Genomic DNA, 19,456 nt, shown 5'->3' with positions numbered 1-19,456 from the left:
TGATGACAAAGATGCTGCAGGCGGTCGGTCCAGAAGAGCTGCGTTGGATTCAAGGGTGGATCGGAGTTGTAGAAGACCTGAAAGCAGAGGGGACAGTGTTCACAGTCACTAGCCAGTGACCGGCGTGGCACCAGGTAGGAACCAGGCGATGTCGGGTGCAAACAGGTGATGAGGGGTAGCTTGTCTCCGCAGCCACGTGGTCCCTGAAGGTCGACGACGTCCAGGAGTCGGTTCACGAGCTGTCCCACGCAGGCTCTCGCTGTCGGCGGTATCGGCGACTCGAAAGAAGCAAACAAGCCTTGGCAAAAGCAGGAGTCGTGGAAAAGAGAGGAAAGCTGATTGTTCTGACCAGCAAGGTCAGAGGGGCTGCTCCTTTGGAGAGCAGCTGGGGCCAGTCTGGAGCAACCAGACCAGCATCGTAGATTTCAATTTAGGTCGCCAAAATGGGCACTAGCCAACGGGCCAGAGACCAGGCAGGCGCATCGAGAGGCAAAATGCAGAGGGGCCCCACGCAGATCGTGGAGATGCTGGAGGGCTCACCTTTAGTGCAGCTGCTGCTCGGTGGTTGGGCTTCTCAGGACCCAAAGCACAACTTGGAGGGAGCGTCGGTTGTCGCGCTTGCAGCTTGTCATCGTTCTTCCAAGATGGCTGGCTCCACGTGTCTCGGTGCCTCCACGGGTTCCTTCCTTTCAGGGACTGTGGATCGGGCTGTGAGAGGTCTGGAGGTCCAGGTCTTGTTGGGCTCTGGGCTCGGGCTCCGGCAGGACTCGGCGGCAAAGCAGACGTCGAGTTGCTGGTTGGTGCTTGCGTTAGCAAGATGGTCACTCCCTGACCATAGGGGAGATTTCCTTCTGTCCTCTGTGCAGCAGAGCGTTGAAGTTCCCGTCTTCTTCTTGTAGTTAAGTTGATTCCAGGATGTCTGAAGTCTTAGGACACAGCTCCTACCTTTAAGCGGATTCTAGGGGCCGGACTACCTGCTAGGTCCCTCCCTAAGGGTGGGACCAGGGAGGGAGGTGGTTACACCCCCAATCCTTTGTCCAGCTCGCCCCAGGTCCGGGGCTGGTGTGCCCCAGGACCGGTTTGAACTGGCATATGCACCGAGGCTCCTTGTGAGCCTCAGGCATGTCTGATTCCTTTCAAGCCCTACCTGACCAATACACAAAATCCTGTCTGGGGTGGTGCTCGCACCTCCCCTGGCAGGAAACCCTTTGTCCACGTCTCCCAAGCTGGAAGGACTCCCAGCAGCAGGAGGGCAGACTTGTGTCTGTGGTGGCAGCATCCATTTTGTGGAGCTGAGGCTATGTCTGATTTTACCCGGGTTTCAGGTACTGTACATGTCGTTTCCCTCTAGAAGGGTGGAATGCTAACCCCGTCGCCAGAATTGGCGAGGGGTTAGTATTCCAATTCGTATGACACCTTACTCGACATGTTTTGATAAAGCCAAACCAAAGATAGCATTTAACCGCGAGGTTCATAATGCACTTAAGAGTATATGGTATGACGATATCTGGAAACAGTAGAAGGAAGTTGTTCCGACCACTGCAGACAGGCTCAGCTCATGCCAGAGCACCATCTCACATGTAACCAAGCATTCTGCCTTCAGGATTGTCAAGGCCTGCCATAGGAGTGACTTATAGGTTACCAGGTGTCCCATTTAAGGTTAGGTATAGGTATACTACACCTAAGTAAGAGGTGGTTACACCAACTTACCCCAGCTGAGTGATCAGCCAGTTGTGTCAAATTTGTTAGGCCAGGCCAGGGGTGGCATAATACATGCTTCAGCCCCTGGTAGGCCTTAGATACACCAATGCCCTGGGTACCTAGTGTACACTGGTACAGGGGGCTCACAGGGTGATCTAGTTCCAATTGGTTATGCACCTAGAGTGCATAGTGTCAATTTAGTAGAGAGAACAGCAGGCTGGGGGTCTGATTAGCAGGCCCACAGCCTCAATATGTCAAAAACCAGTGAAGCAAAAAGCAAAAATTTGGGGTGACCATAGGATAGCAGACCCTACTCTCCTACACACCCCCCCCCAAACGCAAGGATGTTAAACTAGCCTTGACCAGTCTCGTCTTCATGTCCTAAGTGGAAGTACCTGGAGAGACCATCTGCATTCCCATGGTCTGTACCTGGCCGGTGCTCCACTGTAAAGTCCATCCCCTGTAGGGAAATGGACCACCTAAGCAGTTTGGGGTTTTCACCCTTCATCTGATTTAGCCACAAGAGGGGCTTATGGTCGGTCCGAATCTTGAAGTGAGTGCCAAACAAGTATGGCCTCAGCTTCTTCAGGGCCCACACCACAGCAAAGGCCTCCCTCTCAATAGCTGACCAATTCTTCTCTCTGGGGGTCAACCTTCTGCTAATAAAAGCAATGGGTTGGTCTTGACCATCTACATTAAGTTGTGACAGCACAGCTCCCACACCCAACTCAGAAGCATCTGTTTGGACAATAAACTCTTTGGAGTAGTCAGGACTTTTCAGGATAGGTGCAGAGCACATGGCCTTCTTCAGGTCATCAAATGCCTTTTGACAGCTTACTGTCCACTGAACTATTTTTGGGCATCTTCTTGGATGTCAGATCATTAAGAGGAGTCACAATGGACCCATAGTTCTTAACAAACTTCCTGTAGTACCCAGTCAAGCCCAAAAAAGCTCGAACTTGAGTCTGGGTGGTTGGAGGGGACCAGTCCTTGATGGATTGTATGTTACTCTCCAGTGGTTGAACTTGGCCTCCACCTACAAGGTGGCCCAAATACACAACCTTACTCTGCCCTATCTGGCACTTAGTAGCCTTGATAGTGAGGCCTGCCTTTTGCAGAGCCTCAAGTACCTTCTTCAGGTGGATCAGGTGATCCTCCCAGGTGGAGCTAAAGACAGCAATGTCATCAAGATATGCTGCACAAAAGTCATCCAACCCAGTAAGGACTTGATTCACCAACCTTTGGAAGGTGGCAGGTGCATTCTTCAGACCAAAGGGCATCACCAAAAATTGATAATGCCCACCTGGGGTTGAGAATGCTGTTTTGGCCTTGGACTCCTCAGCTAACCTGATTTGCCAATAGCCAGCTGTCAAATCAAATGTGCTCAAAAACTTAGCAGAAGCCAGTTTATCTATGAGCTCATCTGCCCTTGGAATAGGATGTGCATCAGTCCTAGTGACAGCATTGAGTCCTCTGTAATCCACACAGAACCTCATCTCCCTCTTGCCATCTTTGGTGTGAGGTTTGGGGACCAGAACCACTGGGCTAGCCCAGGGGCTCTCTGAGGGTTCAATGACACCCAGTTCCAGCATTTTGTGTACCTCAGCCTTTATACAGTCCCTGACATGGTCAGGTTGTCTGTAAAGTTTGTTCTTTACAGGGAGACTGTCACCAGTGTCCACCACATGGGTACACCAGTCAGTTTGACTAGGTATCAGTGAGAACATATGTTGAAATGATTGTAGAACCTGTCTACATTCAGTCTGCTGATGCTCAGTGAGGTTGACTCCAAGGGTCACTCCTTCAACTGAACCATCTTCAGGGTTCTGAGACAACAGGTCTGGGAGAGTGTCACTCTCTTCCTCCTGTCCCTCATCTGTAGCCATGAGCAAGCCCATGTCTGCCCTGTCAACATATGCTTTTAACCTGTTAACATGGAGTACCCTGTGGGGACTCCTGGGAGTTCCTAGGTCCACCAAGTAGGTAACCTCTCCCTTCTTTTCCAGGATTGTATGGGGTCCAGACCATTTGTCTTGGAGTGCTGCTGGGGCCACTGGCTCCAACACCCATACCTTCTGTCCTGGCTGATACTCAACCAAGACAGCCTTTTGGTCATGCCAAGCTTTCTGTAAGGCCTGGCTTGCCTCAAGGTTTTTGGATGCCTTCTCCATATACTCAGCCATCCTGGAGCGGAGACCAAGTACATAGTCCACTATGTCTTGTTTAGGCTTTTTGAGAGGTAACTCCCATCCTTCCTTCACTAAACACAGTGGGCCTCTCACAGGGTGCCCAAACAACAATTCAAAGGGGCTGTAGCCAACTCCTTTTTGTGGGACCTCTCTGTAAGCAAACAGAAGGCAGGGTAGAAGGATGTCCCATCTTCGCCTGAGCTTTTCAGGTAATCCTTTGATCATACCCTTTAGGGTCTTGTTGAATCTCTCAACAAGCCCATTGCATTGTGGGTGATAAGGAGTGGTGAACTTGTAGTTGACACCACATTCCTTCCACATAGCTGTCAAGTATCCTGACATGAAGTTGGTACCTCTATCAGAAACCACCTCCTTAGGAAACCCCACTCTGGAGAATACTCCCAGCACGGCCCTGGCCACAACAGGAGCTGTAGTGGTCCTAAGGGGAATTGCCTCTGGATACCTGGTGGCATGATCCACTACCACCAGTATAAATCTGTGCCCAGATGCAGTGGGAGGATCCATGGGACCCACTATATCTATTCCCACTCTTTCAAAGGGAACCCCCACCACAGGTAGTGGTATTAGGGGGGCCTTTGTTGTGCCACCTGATTTGCCACTGTCTTGGCAGGTTCCACAGGAGCGACACAACTCCTTGGTATCTTCATTCATGTGAGGCCAGTGAAAGTGAAGGAGAAGCCTGTCCCAAGTCTTGTTCTGGCCTAAGTGTCCTGCTAGAGGAATATCATGGGCCAAGGTAAGAAGGAAGCCCCTAAATTGCAGAGGTATAACCAACCTCCTGGTTGCACCAGGTTTTGGGTCTCTAGCCTCTGAATAAAGGAGCCCTTCATCCCAATACACTTTATGGGTACCTTGAGCATTCCCAGCAGCCTCAGCAGCAGCCAGCTGTCTGAGGGGTTCAAGAGATGGACAGGATAACTGAGCCTGCCCCAAGTCAGCCCTGGAAGGTCCCCCTGTCCCCAGAAACTCAACCTGATCATGTTCAAGCTCTTCAGGGACAGTTCCTTCAGGGTCCTCTAGATCATCTTCCTGGGAAGGCTGATCATCACTTGGAGGCAGGGGGGAAGGCACAGCCTTAACCCTCCTGTTCTTCTTCTTGGTAGGTGCTTGGTCCATTGTTCCAGGATCCAAGACCTGTGGTTCAGTAAGGCACTTTTTGGCCTGTGACCTGGTCACAGCAAGGACATGTGGTGATATACCTAACATCTCTGCATGTGTCCTGTACTCCACTTCTGACCATAGAGAACTCTCTAGGTCATTGCCCAACAAACATTCTACTGGGAGGTCTGCACTAACTACAACCCTTTTGAGGCCAGTTACCCCTCCCCATGAGAAGTTAACAACTGCCACACTATGTGAAGTAGTGGCATTGCTGGCATTGGTCACCAGGTAATTCTCACCTGGTATGTACTGTCCAGGGTCCACAAAGCCTGGTGTCACCATAGTGACACTGGCACATGTGTCCCTGTAGGCTTGAGCCACTTTTTCATTTATTAAATGAGTCTGTCTGTACTTGCCCAGGTTACTGGGGCTCACAGTCAGGGACAAATCCATGTCCTCATCACAGATCAAGACTGCCTGTGTCAGGGTTCTGTCTAAGTCAGAATCTCCTTCAGTTCCCATAGTGATTCCCACTACACCCTTTGTCTGGGGACCAACACTGCTAACAGTAGTACTGGGAGCAGGTGCCTTAGGGGCAACAGTGTTGGGGTCTCCACCCTTCTTACAATCACTAGTCCAGTGAGTTGTATGCTTGCAAGATTTGCACCAGGGTTTCTTTGGACCTTCTTTCTTCTTCCCTTTAGGCTGGGACCCACCCTCGTTAGTACTAGTTTGGGGCCCTGTTGAAGACTTCTGGTCTTTAGATTTCTGATCTCCACCCTTTTGGTCTGTTTTCTTCTGATCACCCCCTTGGCCCTGGTTCTGGTTCTTTTGCTTAACCCTGGTTCTGACCCATTTGTCTGCCTTCTTTCCCAATTCTTGGGGAGAGGTCAGATCTGAGTCAACCAAGTGTTGATGCAGTTGCTGGTTCTGACAGTTATTTAAAATCTGTTCTCTCATCATCAAATTGTACAATCCTGTATAATCAGACACCTTACTTCCCAGCAACCAACCCTCCAAAGCCTTAGTGGCACATTCAATGTATTCAGACCAGTCCTGAGTCTGTGTCTTCTGGGTGTCTCTGAACATTAACCTGTACTGTTCAGTGGTTAAGCCTAACCCATCAACTAGGACACTCTTCAGGGCTCTGTAGTTTCTGACATCCTCCTCCCTAACAGTGAGGAGTCTATCTCTGCCTCTTCCTTCAAAGGAGAGCCATAAGATTGCTGCCCACTGGTCTTCAGGAACCTGCTGCACTTTGCAGGCTCTCTCAAGAGCAGTCATCCATTTGTGGATGTCATCCCCACTTTTGTAGGGGGGCACAACCTTGGACAGGTTCCTATTGTCAAAGACCCTATCTTTGTCCTTAGGGACAATGCTGCCACCAGTGGGTATAGACCCACTCTCTCTAGGTTGCATAGCCTTGTTCAGTTTCTCTTCCATCAGGGCTACTTCTAGCTCCTGTCTCCTGATCCTCAGCTGAGCTTCCTGCATTCTGGCCTCATGTTCCCTCCTCTGAGGGGTGGTCATCCTTCTCCTGGAGTGACCTTGAGAGCCTCTAGAGGCATGAGAAGCATCAGAGTCACCTGAGTGATTCCTCCTCCTCCCAAGCCCCTGGTTAAGTCCACTAGGGAGATCCAATGGGGTGACCCCATTGTCAGTCCCAAGTAGCCTTAAGTTAGCTGGGCCACGTATAACACTTGGCACTGGGCTAGTTCTCCCTTCATCCCCACTACCATCTGTATCAGTACCCTTATCACTTTCATCCTCTGTAGTATGATTCTCATCTAAGGGGTGACTTTTGGAAAGGGGTACCTCAGTAGCATCTTCAGAAGGGGGGCCTCCTGTTCCAGTCCCTAAGGGGCCTAACTGGGAGTCTTTGTTGAGAGCTCTCTGATCCTCATCAGCTTGTAAGAGCTCCCTGAGTTCAGCAGAGGTAGGGTTCCTGGGCTGTTTAAGGCCCCTGATATTTGCCAACTGCCTGAGCTCATTTTGATTTAGGGTAGCAAAGATGGTTGGTGCCCTCTGGGGGTCACTCTCGACAGAGATGGGTACATTGGACCCCTCTGCCCCAGCCATTGCTCTTAAGTGTGGGTGGGTGTGTTGCAACTACCTAAACTTGGGTTTACCTACTAAACCTATCTAGTAGTTGTAGTCAGGGTGTGCTACTCCCTTTGCTCTACAACAACTAAGTTCAGTAGAACTTAAGTATATCTAATCTTGTTTTATATGTACCTACAGGTACCTATGTGATCTTTCAATTGGTAACAAAGAGATTACAATGGTAAAACACAGCAAGCTCAAATCCAACCGCTGCTCACCAATGTGGGAAGTTGGCCTGGTATATGATGTTCACTAGTTAAAGTGACCACCTTGTACCATGCCAAGCAACCCTTATGGTGTGGTTGTAAGTCAACCTTTTCGGACTAGCTGCCCTAGTGGTAGCGTAGGCTAAGCAGTCTTTGAGGCTAAACTCGTTAAAGCGTGTTAAGCAAGCTGTTTTACCACATGTAACCCCCTTTTATACCAATGAAAGGACACCACACAGATATATATTCAAAATATATATGTATTTATTACTCAAAGTATCCCCTCGACTCTTTATGAGCACAGGAGCACAAATCGTTAAACAAGAGAGTGTTATAATATACAGAAGTTGCACTTTATATGGATGGGCCCTGGTGGCCACTCAAACCATATACTAAAATAGTGGTATAAGTACCACGAACAGGAAAGGGAAAAGGCCAGGGCCTCTAGAATTGCTGGGCCTACAAGGAGCTAACTTCAGTTAGTGACCAGGAGGTCCACGGGTCGCGTGTGCAGTGAGGAAAGTTACACGCGGGCTCCCATAGGGTTTCAATGGGTGCGTAAAAGTTTAAAAGTTACTGCAGAAAGGGTCTTCTGGATGGACTACGAACTTAAGATTCAAAACACAGACACTAGAGATGTTTCTCTACACTTGGGCACCGGAGTGCCAGCATTACCTCACCCACAGGAAGCGGGTACATAGGTCTCGAAGTGCGTCGGGTTTCTTCTATCGATTCAATGGAGCCTGATGACAAAGATGCTGCAGGCGGTCGGTCCAGAAGAGCTGCGTTGGATTCAAGGGTGGATCGGAGTTGTAGAAGACCTGAAAGCAGAGGGGACAGTGTTCACAGTCACTAGCCAGTGACCGGCGTGGCACCAGGTAGGTACCAGGCGATGTCGGGTGCAAACAGGTGATGAGGGGTAGCTTGTCTCCGCAGCCACGTGGTCCCTGAAGGTCGACGACGTCCAGGAGTCGGTTCACGAGCTGTCCCACGCAGGCTCTCGCTGTCGGCGGTATCGGCGACTCGAAAGAAGCAAACAAGCCTTGGCAAAAGCAGGAGTCGTGGAAAAGAGAGGAAAGCTGATTGTTCTGACCAGCAAGGTCAGAGGGGCTGCTCCTTTGGAGAGCAGCTGGGGCCAGTCTGGAGCAACCAGACCAGCGTCGTAGATTTCAATTTAGGTCGCCAAAATGGGCACTAGCCAACGGGCCAGAGACCAGGCAGGCGCATCGAGAGGCAAAATGCAGAGGGGCCCCACGCAGATCGTGGAGATGCTGGAGGGCTCACCTTTAGTGCAGATGCTGCTCGGTGGTTGGGCTTCTCAGGACCCAAAGCACAACTTGGAGGGAGCGTCGGTTGTCGCGCTTGCAGCTTGTCATCGTTCTTCCAAGATGGCTGGCTCCACGTGTCTCGGTGCCTCCACGGGTTCCTTCCTTTCAGGGACTGTGGATCGGGCTGTGAGAGGTCTGGAGGTCCAGGTCTTGTCGGGCTCTGGGCTCGGGCTCCGGCAGGAGGCGGCGGCAAAGCAGACGTCGAGTTGCTGGTTGGTGCTTGCGTTAGCAAGATGGTCACTCCCTGACCATAGGGGAGATTTCCTTCTGTCCTCTGTGCAGCAGAGCGTCGAAGTTCCCGTCTTCTTCTTGTAGTTAAGTTGATTCCAGGATGTCTGAAGTCTTAGGACACAGCTCCTACCTTTAAGCGGATTCTAGGGGCCGGACTACCTGCTAGGTCCCTCCCTAAGGGTGGGACCAGGAAGGGAGGTGGTTACACCCCCAATCCTTTGTCCAGCTCGCCCCAGGTCCGGGGCTGGTGTGCCCCAGGACCGGTTTGAACTGGCATATGCACCGAGGCTCCTTGTGAGCCTCAGGCATGTCTTATTCCTTTCAAGCCCTACCTGACCAATACACAAAATCCTGTCTGGGGTGGTGCTCGCACCTCCCCTGGCAGGAAACCCTTTGTCCACGTCTCCCAAGCTGGAAGGACTCCCAGCAGCAGGAGGGCAGACTTGTGTCTGTGGTGGCAGCATCCATTTTGTGGAGCTGAGGCTATGTCTGATTTTACCCGGGTTTCAGGTACTGTACATGTCGTGTCCCTCTAGAAGGGTGGAATGCTAACCCCGTCGCCAGAATTGGCGAGGGGTTAGTATTCCAATTCGTATGACACCTTACTCGACATGTTTTGATAAAGCCAAACCAAAGATAGCATTTAACCGCGAGGTTCATAATGCACTTAAGAGTATATGGTATGACGATATCTGGAAACAGTAGAAGGAAGTTGTTCCGACCACTGCAGACGGGCTCAGCTCATGCCAGAGCACCATCTCACATGGAACCAAGCATTCTGCCTTCAGGATTGTCAAGGCCTGCCATAGGAGTGACTTATAGGTTACCAGGTGTCCCATTTAAGGTTAGGTATAGGTATACTACACCTAAGTAAGAGGTGGTTACACCAACTTACCCCAGCTGAGTGATCAGCCAGTTGTGTCAAATTTGTTAGGCCAGGCCAGGGGTGGCATAATACATGCTTCAGCCCCTGGTAGGCCTTAGATACACCAATGCCCTGGGTACCTAGTGTACACTGGTACAGGGGGCTCACAGGGTGATCTAGTTCCAATTGGTTATGCACCTAGAGTGCATAGTGTCAATTTAGTAGAGAGAACAGCAGGCTGGGGGTCTGATTAGCAGGCCCACAGCCTCAATATGTCAAAAACCAGTGAAGCAAAAAGCAAAAATTTGGGGTGACCATAGGATAGCAGACCCTACTCTCCTACACACACCCCCCCCCCAAACGCAAGGATGTTAAACTAGCCTTGACCAGTCTCGTCTTCATGTCCTAAGTGGAAGTACCTGGAGAGACCATCTGCATTCCCATGGTCTGTACCTGGCCGGTGCTCCACTGTAAAGTCCATCCCCTGTAGGGAAATGGACCACCTAAGCAGTTTGGGGTTTTCACCCTTCATCTGATTTAGCCACAAGAGGGGCTTATGGTCGGTCTGAATCTTGAAGTGAGTGCCAAACAAGTATGGCCTCAGCTTCTTCAGGGCCCACACCACAGCAAAGGCCTCCCTCTCAATAGCTGACCAATTCTTCTCTCTGGGGGTCAACCTTCTGCTAATAAAAGCAATGGGTTGGTCTTGACCATCTACATTAAGTTGTGACAGCACAGCTCCCACACCCAACTCAGAAGCATCTGTTTGGACAATAAACTCTTTGGAGTAGTCAGGACTTTTCAGGATAGGTGCAGAGCACATGGCCTTCTTCAGGTCTTCAAATGCCTTTTGACAGCTTACTGTCCACTGAACCTTTTTGGGCATCTTCTTGGATGTCAGATCATTAAGAGGAGTCACAATGGACCCATAGTTCTTAACAAACTTCCTGTAGTACCCAGTCAAGCCCAAAAAAGCTCGAACTTGAGTCTGGGTGGTTGGAGGGGACCAGTCCTTGATGGATTGTATCTTACTCTCCAGTGGTTGAACTTGGCCTCCACCTATAAGGTGGCCCAAATACACAACCTTACTCTGCCCTATCTGGCACTTAGTAGCCTTGATAGTGAGGCCTGCCTTTTGCAGAGCCTCAAGTACCTTCTTCAGGTGGATCAGGTGATCCTCCCAGGTGGAGCTAAAGACAGCAATGTCATCAAGATATGCTGCACAAAAGTCATCCAACCCAGTAAGGACTTGATTCACCAACCTTTGGAAGGTGGCAGGTGCATTCTTCAGACCAAAGGGCATCACCAAAAATTGATAATGCCCACCTGGGGTTGAGAATGCTGTTTTGGCCTTGGACTCCTCAGCTAACCTGATTTGCCAATAGCCAGCTGTCAAATCAAATGTGCTCAAAAACTTAGCAGAAGCCAGTTTATCTATGAGCTCATCTGCCCTTGGAATAGGATGTGCATCAGTCCTAGTGACAGCATTGAGTCCTCTGTAATCCACACAGAACCTCATCTCCCTCTTGCCATCTTTGGTGTGAGGTTTGGGGACCAGAACCACTGGGCTAGCCCAGGGGCTCTCTGAGGGTTCAATGACACCCAGTTCCAGCATTTTGTGTACCTCAGCCTTTATACAGTCCCTGACATGGTCAGGTTGTCTGTAAAGTTTGTTCTTTACAGGGAGACTGTCACCAGTGTCTACCACATGGGTACACCAGTCAGTTTGACTAGGTATCAGTGAGAACATATGTTGAAATGATTGTAGAACCTGTCTACATTCAGTCTGCTGATGCTCAGTGAGGTTGCCTCCAAGGGTCACTCCTTCAACTGAACCATCTTCAGGGTTCTGAGACAACAGGTCTGGGAGAGGGTCACTCTCTTCCTCCTGTCCCTCATCTGTAGCCATGAGCAAGCCCATGTCTGCCCTGTCAACATATGCTTTTAACCTGTTAACATGGAGTACCCTGTGGGGACTCCTGGGAGTTCCTAGGTCCACCAAGTAGGTAACCTCTCCCTTCTTTTCCAGGATTGTATGGGGTCCAGACCATTTGTCTTGGAGTGCTGCTGGGGCCACTGGCTCCAACACCCATACCTTCTGTCCTGGCTGATACTCAACCAAGACAGCCTTTTGGTCATGCCAAGCTTTCTGTAAGGCCTGGCTTGCCTCAAGGTTTTTGGATGCCTTCTCCATATACTCAGCCATCCTGGAGCGGAGACCAAGTACATAGGCCACTATGTCTTGTTTAGGCTTTTTGAGAGGTAACTCCCATCCTTCCTTCACTAAACACAGTGGGCCTCTCACAGGGTGCCCAAACAACAATTCAAAGGGGCTGTAGCCAACTCCTTTTTGTGGGACCTCTCTGTAAGCAAACAGAAGGCAGGGTAGAAGGATGTCCCATCTTCGCCTGAGCTTTTGAGGTAATCCTTTGATCATACCCTTTAGGGTCTTGTTGAATCTCTCAACAAGCCCATTGCATTGTGGGTGATAAGGAGTGGTGAACTTGTAGTTGACACCACATTCCTTCCACATAGCTGTCAAGTATCCTGACATGAAGTTGGTACCTCTATCAGAAACCACCTCCTTAGGAAACCCCACTCTGGAGAATACTCCCAGCACGGCCCTGGCCACAACAGGAGCTGTAATGGTCCTAAGGGGAATTGCCTCTGGATACCTGGTGGCATGATCCACTACCACCAGTATAAATCTGTGCCCAGATGCAGTGGGAGGATCCATGGGACCCACTATATCTATTCCCACTCTTTCAAAGGGAACCCCCACCACAGGTAGTGGTATTAGGGGGGCCTTTGTTGTGCCACCTGATTTGCCACTGGCTTGGCAGGTTACACAGGAGCGACACAACTCCTTGGTATCTTCATTCATGTGAGGCCAGTGAAAGTGAAGGAGAAGCCTGTCCCAAGTCTTGTTCTGGCCTAAGTGTCCTGCTAGAGGAATATCATGGGCCAAGGTAAGAAGGAAGCCCCTAAATTGCAGAGGTATAACCAACCTCCTGGTTGCACCAGGTTTTGGGTCTCTAGCCTCTGAATAAAGGAGCCCTTCATCCCAATACACTTTATGGGTACCTTGAGCATTCCCAGCAGCCTCAGCAGCAGCTAGCTGTCGGAGGGGTTCAAGAGATGGACAGGATAACTGAGCCTGCCCCAAGTCAGCCCTGGAAGGTCCCCCTGTCCCCAGAAACTCAACCTGATCATGTTCAAGCTCTTCAGGGACAGTTCCTTCAGGGTCCTCTAGATCATCTTCCTGGGAAGGCTGATCATCACTTGGAGGCAGGGGGGAAGGCACAGCCTTAACCCTCCTGTTCTTCTTCTTGGTAGGTGCTTGGTCCATTGTTCCAGGATCCAAGACCTGTGGTTCAGTAAGGCACTTTTTGGCCTGTGACCTGGTCACAGCAAGGACATGTGGTGATATACCTAACATCTCTGCATGTGTCCTGTACTCCACTTCTGACCATAGAGAACTCTCTAGGTCATTGCCCAACAAACATTCTACTGGGAGGTCTGCACTAACTACAACCCTTTTGAGGCCAGTTACCCCTCCCCATGAGAAGTTAACAACTGCCACACTATGTGAAGTAGTGGCATTGCTGGCATTGGTCACCAGGTAATTCTCACCTGGTATGTACTGTCCAGGGTCCACAAAGCCTGGTGTCACCATAGTGACACTGGCACATGTGTCCCTGTAGGCTTGAGCCACTTTTTCATTTATTAAAGGAGTCTGTCTGTACTTGCCCAGGTTACTGGGGCTCACAGTCAGGGACAAATCCATGTCCCCATCACAGATCAAGACTGCCTGTGTCAGGGTTCTGTCTAAGTCAGAATCTCCTTCAGTTCCCATAGTGATTCCCACTACACCCTTTGTCTGGGGACCAACACTGCTAACAGTAGTACTGGGAGCAGGTGCCTTAGGGGCAACAGTGTTGGGGCCTCCACCCTTCTTACAATCACTAGTCCAGTGAGTTGTATTCTTTCAAGATTTGCACCAGGGTTTCTTTGGACCTTCTTTCTTCTTCCCTTTAGGCTGGGACCCACCCTCGTTAGTACTAGTTTGGGGCCCTGTTGAAGACTTCTGGTCTTTAGATTTCTGATCTCCACCCTTTTGGTCTGTTTTCTTCTGATCACCCCCTTGGCGCTGGTTCTGGTTCTTTTGCTTAACCCTGGTTCTGACCCATTTGTCTGCCTTCTTTCCCAATTCTTGGGGAGAGGTCAGATCTGAGTCAACCAAGTGTTGATGCAGTTGCTGGTTCTGACAGTTATTTAAAATCTGTTCTCTCATCATCAAATTGTACAATCCTGTATAATCAGACACCTTACTTCCCAGCAACCAACCCTCCAAAGCCTTAGTGGCACATTCAATGTATTCAGACCAGTCCTGAGTCTGTGTCTTCTGGGTGTCTCTGAACATTAACCTGTACTGTTCAGTGGTTAAGCCTAACCCATCAACTAGGACACTCTTCAGGGCTCTGTAGTTTCTGACATCCTCCTCCCTAACAGTGAGGAGTCTATCTCTGCCTCTTCCTTCAAAGGAGAGCCATAAGATTGCTGCCCACTGGTCTTCAGGAACCTGCTGCACTTTGCAGGCTCTCTCAAGAGCAGTCATCCATTTGTGGATGTCATCCCCACTTTTGTAGGGGGGCACAACCTTGGACAGGTTCCTATTGTCAAAGACCCTATCTTTGTCCTTAGGGACAATGCTGCCACCAGTGGGTATAGACCCACTCTCTCTAGGTTGCCTAGCCTTGTTCAGTTTCTCTTCCATCAGGGCTACTTCTAGCTCCTGTCTCCTGATCCTCAGCTGAGCTTCCTGCATTCTGGCCTCATGTTCCCTCCTCTGAGGGGTGGTCATCCTTCTCCTGGAGTTACCTTGAGAGCCTCTAGAGGCATGAGAAGCATCAGAGTCACCTGAGTGATTCCTCCTCCTCCCAAGCCCCTGGTTAAGTCCACTAGGGAGATCCAATGGGGTGACCCCATTGTCAGTCCCAAGTAGCCTTAAGTTAGCTGGGCCACGTATAACACTTGGCACTGGGCTAGTTCTCCCTTCATCCCCACTACCATCTGTATCAGTACCCTTATCACTTTCATCCTCTGTAGTATGATTCTCATCTAAGGGGTGACTTTTGGAAAGGGGTACCTCAGTAGCATCTTCAGAAGGGGGGCCTCCTGTTCCAGTCCCTAAGGGGCCTAACTGGGAGTCTTTGTTGAGAGCTCTCTGATCCTCATCAGCTTGTAAGAGCTCCCTGAGTTCAGCAGAGGTAGGGTTCCTGGGCTGTTTAAGGCCCCTGATATTTGCCAACTGCCTGAGCTCATTTTGATTTAGGGTAGCAAAGATGGTTGGTGCCCTCTGGGGGTCACTCTCGACAGAGATGGGTACATTGGACCCCTCTGCCCCAGCCATTGCTCTTAAGTGTGGGTGGGTGTGTTGCAACTACCTAAACTTGGGTTTACCTACTAAACCTATCTAGTAGTTGTAGTCAGGGTGTGCTACTCCCTTTGCTCTACAACAACTAAGTTCAGTAGAACTTAAGTATATCTAATCTTGTTTTATATGTCCCTACAGGTACCTATGTGATCTTTCAATTGGTAACAAAGAGATTACAATGGTAAAACACAGCAAGCTCAAATCCAACCGCTGCTCACCAATGTGGGAAGTTGGCCTGGTATATGATGTTCACTAGTTAAAGTGACCACCTTGTACCATGCCAAGCAACCCTTATGGTGTGGTTGTAAGTCAACCTTTTCGGACTAGCTGCCCTAGTGGTAGCGTAGGCTAAGCAGTCTTTGAGGCTAAACTCGTTAAAGCGTGTTAAGCAAGCTGTTTTACCACATGTAACCCCCTTTTATACCAATGAAAGGACACCACACAGATATATATTCAAAATATATATGTATTTATTACTCAAAGTATCCCCTCGACTCTTTATGAGCACAGGAGCACAAATCGTTAAACAAGACAGTGTTATAATATACAGAAGTTGCACTTTATATGGATGGGCCCTGGTGGCCACTCAAACCATATACTAAAATAGTGGTATAAGTACCACGAACAGGAAAGGGAAAAGGCCAGGGCCTCTAGAATTGCTGGGCCTACAAGGAGCTAACTTCAGTTAGTGACCAGGAGGTCCACGGGTCGCGTGTGCAGTGAGGAAAGTTACACGCGGGCTCCCATAGGGTTTCAATGGGTGCGTAAAAGTTTAAAAGTTACTGCAGAAAGGGTCTTCTGGATGGACTACGAACTTAAGATTCAAAACACAGACACTAGAGATGTTTCTCTACACTTGGGCACCGGAGTGCCAGCGTTACCTCACACACAGGAAGCGGGTGCATAGGTCTCGAAATGCGTCGGGTTTCTTCTATCGATTCAATGGAGCCTGATGACAAAGATGCTGCAGGCGGTCGGTCCAGAAGAGCTGCGTTGGATCCAAGGGTGGATCGGAGTTGTAGAAGACCTGAAAGCAGAGGGGACAGTGTTCACAGTCACTAGCCAGTGACCGGCGTGGCACCAGGTAGGTACCAGGCGATGTTGGGTGCAAACAGGTGATGAGGGGTAGCTTGTCTCCGCAGCCACGTGGTCCCTGAAGGTCGACGACGTCCAGGAGTCGGTTTACGAGCTGTCCCACGCAGGCTCTCGCTGTCGGTGACTCGAAAGAAGTAAACAAGCCTTGGCAAAGGCAGGAGTCGTGGAAAAGAGAGGAAAGCTGATTGTTCTGACCAGCAAGGTCAGAGGGGCTGCTCCTTTGGAGAGCAGCTGGGGCCAGTCTGGAGCAACCAGACCAGCGTCGTAGATTTCAATTTAGGTCGCCAAAATGGCCACTAGCCAACGGGCCAGAGACCAGGCAGGCGCGTCGAGAGGCAAAATGCAGAGGGGCCCCACGCAGATCGTGGAGATGCTGGAGGGCTCACCTTTAGTGCAGATGCTGCTCGGTGATTGGGCTTCTAAGGACCAAAAGCACAACTTGGAGGGAGCCTCGGTTATCGCGCTTGCAGCTTGTCATCGGTCTTCCAAGATGGCTGGCTCCACGTGTCTCGGTGCCTCCACGGGTTCCTTCCTTTCAGGGACTGTGGATCGGGCTGTGAGAGGTCTGGAGGTCCAGGTCTTGTCGGGCTCTGGGCTCCGGCAGGAGGCGGCGGCAAAGCAGATGTCGAGTTGCTGGTTGGTGCTTGCGTTAGCAAGATGGTCACTCCCTGACCATAGGGGAGATTTCCTTCTGTCCTCTGTGCAGCAGAGCGTCGAAGTTCCCGTCTTCTTCTTGTAGTTAAGTTGATTCCAGGATGTCTGAAGTCTTAGGACACAGCTCCTACCTTTAAGCGGATTCTAGGGGCCGGACTACCTGCTAGGTCCCTCCCTAAGGGTGGGACCAGGAAGGGAGGTGGTTACACCCCCAATCCTTTGTCCAGCTCGCCCCAGGTCCGGGGCTGGTGTGCCCCAGGACCGGTTTGAACTGGCATATGCACCGAGGCTCCTTGTGAGCCTCAGGCATGTCTGATTCCTTTCAAGCCCTACCTGACCAATACACAAAATCCTGTCTGGGGTGGTGCTCGCACCTCCCCTGGCAGGAAACCCTTTGTCCACGTCTCCCAAGCTGGAAGGACTCCCAGCAGCAGGAGGGCAGACTTGTGTCTGTGGTGGCAGCATCCATTTTGTGGAGCTGAGGCTATGTCTGATTTTACCCGGGTTTCAGGTACTGTACATGTCGTGTCCCTCTAGAAGGGTGGAATGCTAACCCCGTCGCCAGAATTGGCGAGGGGTTAGTATTCCAATTCGTATGACACCTTACTCGACATGTTTTGATAAAGCCAAACCAAAGATAGCATTTAACCGCGAGGTTCATAATGCACTTAAGAGTATATGGTATGACGATATCTGGAAACAGTAGAAGGAAGTTGTTCCGACCACTGCAGACAGGCTCAGTTCATGCCAGAGCACCATCTCACATGGAACCAAGCATTCTGCCTTCAGGATTGTCAAGGCCTGCGATAGGAGTGACTTATAGGTTACCAGGTGTCCCATTTAAGGTTAGGTATAGGTATACTACACCTAAGTAAGAGGTGGTTACACCAACTTACCCCAGCTGAGTGATCAGCCAGTTGTGTCAAATTTGTTAGGCCAGGCCAGGGGTGGCATAATACATGCTTCAGCCCCTGGTAGGCCTTAGATACACCAATGCCCTGGGTACCTAGTGTACACTGGTACAGGGGGCTCACAGGGTGATCTAGTTCCAATTGGTTATGCACCTAGAGTGCATAGTGTCAATTTAGTAGAGAGAACAGCAGGCTGGGGGTCTGATTAGCAGGCCCACAGCCTCAATATGTCAAAAACCAGTGAAGCAAAAAGCAAAAATTTGAGGTGACCATAGGATAGCAGACCCTACTCTCCTACAATGGGCTAAAAAGGCCTTTCTTAGATCTCGGACAATTTGTTTTCTTATCAGAACTAAGCATCCAAGATAAAATTCAGTTTGAGGTCAAAAGTTGAAAGATATCAACTGGAATAGTGAAGAACTGAGCAGAGCTCAGGGAGACTCCCTTTCACAGGACATGAAGTAAGAAATCTGAGGTACGGTTGCCCTTGAGGGCAAGCGCTTCAGAAACTGCTTCCTGATTTGCTTAAGTGTGGTCCTTATTAAAACAATGTGAATTGTTTACCATGTCACTTGTTTTAACTATGCTTTCTTTGCACTTCTTGTTTAATTGCCGTGGGGTCTAACCTCAATTACGGGGATGATTCACGCATATGAATCATGAAAGATTCAATAATGAATAACTACATAATATCTACAAACACATGGTTTATGATGGGTCTTGTCTTTAGAAGTTAACGTGATAACATTTATTTTGTTTATCAATGGTACAGAAGATACCTCAGACTATTTTATTTACACGAATGACCATGCACATGATGAGAACCTTATGTTTTAACAATTCCCCTGTATTACTTCACACAGATTTTAAGCATTTTAAAATAAAAGCCCTTTTCGAATTCTACCCATCGTAAATTGAAAACTGGCACAAATACAAAACTAGAGGAGTTGAACGAATATCTGGCGTGTGAATCCACTGGTCTAGCTTTAGCAGATAAAATTTATTACCTAGGTTTATCACCATCAATGTGCTTTAACATAATACAAATGTGTCCATTCCCTATTTGCCAGCACGATAATGTTCTCCTGACTGTTCAAGCCTTAGAGGCAGAAAACAACTTGACTCTATGCGTCACGGACCTCTTCTCCTTCAGGCTGCTGGCAGTCTGGAGCAGGACAAACAGCATCCTCGTCATCAGAATCTTCACCATCTGAACATGACAATTCCCCTGAACTGGACCGTGATTCGCTGAGCATTGGCACCTCCTAGAGCTGTTCCCGAGGAGTATCCTGTCTGCTCATGTTCAAATCTTTTGACTGATTTAATTTCATTTTTTTGGGAGCAAGCATCTTCTTCACTCTGTGTTTCCTGCCAAAGAAGTGCCGTCGTTCATGTTGTCGTTTTAGTTTTCTTTCCACACTAGTGAGAACATCTTTAGTTCCACACTCATTCTATAAAAGATAGTGTAAATGACGTGTAAATTAACAAATGGGAGGATTACAGTCCACAATCAAGTATTTTTACCATTTTCACAGAGACCCAGGAAACATGACCCTATAGGCAAATAGAATAAAAATACAATAATTGGCCACATAATAATAAACCTTAACGTTC

The 19,456-nt window shown here is 49.5% G+C and overlaps 1 pseudogene across 1 annotated transcript in view; it reads right to left on the bottom strand.

Annotated features, from left to right (window-relative positions):
• Nucleotides 1-19,456, bottom strand: part of LOC146866933 (lysine-specific demethylase 5B-like) — a 623,554-nt pseudogene that overhangs the window by 58,183 nt on the left and 545,915 nt on the right. The window contains exon 12 of the transcript XR_014966711.1: nt 18,982-19,293. The product of XR_014966711.1 is annotated as a lysine-specific demethylase 5B-like (transcript). The remainder of the gene's footprint in view (nt 1-18,981; nt 19,294-19,456) is intronic.

The sequence above is a fragment of the Triturus cristatus genome, chromosome 1_2 (genome assembly GCF_964204655.1).
Source record: "Triturus cristatus chromosome 1_2, aTriCri1.1, whole genome shotgun sequence".
Lineage (NCBI taxonomy): Eukaryota > Metazoa > Chordata > Amphibia > Caudata > Salamandridae > Triturus > Triturus cristatus.
The sequence above is the reverse complement of the archived record's forward strand: the minus strand, read 5'-3'. Positions and strand labels throughout refer to the sequence as shown.